This window comes from Salmo salar, chromosome ssa03 (genome assembly GCF_905237065.1).
Source record: "Salmo salar chromosome ssa03, Ssal_v3.1, whole genome shotgun sequence".
NCBI lineage: Eukaryota > Metazoa > Chordata > Actinopteri > Salmoniformes > Salmonidae > Salmo > Salmo salar.
In genome coordinates, this window is record NC_059444.1 from 52,611,966 (window position 1) to 52,613,882 (window position 1,917).

Genomic DNA, 1,917 nt, shown 5'->3' on the forward strand with positions numbered 1-1,917 from the left:
AAGCACACAGCCAAGACAACGCAGGAGTGGCTTCAGGACAAGTCTCTGAATGTCCTTGAGTGGCCCAGCCAGATCCCGGACATGAACCCGATCGAACATCTCTGGAGAGAACTGAAAGTAGGTGTGTAGCGACTCTCTCCATCCAACCTGACAGAGCTGAGAGCTTGAGAGGATCTGCAGAGAAGAATGGGAGAAACACCCCAAATACAGGTGTGCCAAGCGTGTAATGTCATACCCAAGAACACTCCAGGCTGTAATCGCTGCTAAAGGTTCTTCAACAAAGTACTGAGTAAAGGGTCTGAATACATAAGTAAATGTGATATTTCCGTATTTATTTATTTTTATAAAGATATGCAAAAATGTCTGAAAACCTGTTTTTGCTTCGCCAATATGGGGTATTGTGTGTATACTGATGAGGGGGAAAAAACAATTAAGCAGTTTTACAATAAGGCTTAAATGTCACAAAATGTGGAAAAAGTCAAGGGGTTTGAATACTTTCTGAATGCACTGTATAAGGCCATTAAGGCCAGATGGTTCTTCAAGATGTTCAGACGTTCATAGGTGACCAGCAGGGGCAATTAATAATCACAGTGGTTATAGAGGACGCAACAGGTCAGCACCTCAGGAGGAAATGTCAGTTGGCTTGTCATAGCCGAGCATTCAAAGGTTGAGAGGTCGATAGAGACAGAGGAGAAACGAAACAGCAGGTCCCGGGATAAGGTAACATGTCAGGTGAACAGGTAAGAGTTCCATAGCTGCAGGCAGAACAGCAGAAACTGGAGAAGCAGCACAACCAGGTGGACTGGGGAGTCTTCAGGCCAGGTAGTTCTGAGGCATGGTCATAGGGCTCAGGTCCTCTGGTGTGTGTGTGTGGGGGGGGGGATTGGAGCATACAGATAAGACAGGATAATTTTCTTTATTTTTACAATTTTCCACAATGTAGAATAATAGTGAAGATATCAAAACTATGAAAAAACACATATAGAATCATGTAGTAACCAAAAAAGTGTTAAACACTTTTGATTCTTCAAAGTTGCCACGCTTTGCCTTGATGACAACTTTGCACACTCTTGGCATTCTCTCAACCAGCTTCACCTGGAATGCTTTTCCAACAGTCTTGAAGAAGTTCCCACATATGCTGAGCACCTGTTGGCTGCTTTTCCTTCATTCTGCAGTCCAACTCATCCTAAACCATCACAATTTGGTAATTGGTATTTTATTAGGATCCCCATTAGCTGTTGCGATAGCAGCAGATACTCTTCCTGGGGTCCACACGAAACAGAACAATACAGAACATCAATAGACAGGAGCAGCTCAAGGACAGAACTACATGAAAAAAATTCAAGGCACACGTATCCTACATATCAATGCATACACACAAACCATCTAGGTCAAATAAGGGAGAGGCTTTGTGCCGTGAGGTGTTGCTTTATCTGTTTTTTGGGTTGAGGTTGGGGGAATGTGTTGACTGACCATCATGTCTTAAAGTAATGATGGACTGTCATTTCTCTGCTTTTTGGGCTGCTTTTGCCATAATATAGACTTGGTCTTTTACCACATAGGGCTATATTCTGTATACCAACCCTACCTTAATGTACAAATGCAATAAGAAGGAAAGAAATTCTACTAATTAACATTTACGATGGCACACCTGTTATTTGAAATGCATTCCAGATATTTTGCAAAATAAAGCCATGTTTCAATGCATGTCACGGGAACCAGAAGTGAGACGTGTATGCTTTGTTGGTATTTTATTCCCACCTCTGGTGGTTATTTACAAATGTTTGTCGTGCAAATTTCACTGTCTTAAAAAGGAAAAAGAAATCAACACGCTTGTCCAACCATAACACATGAATGGCTAATTCAGAAAGAATGAATTGATGGATTCCAGCTAACACAACCAGAACTTTCACATAT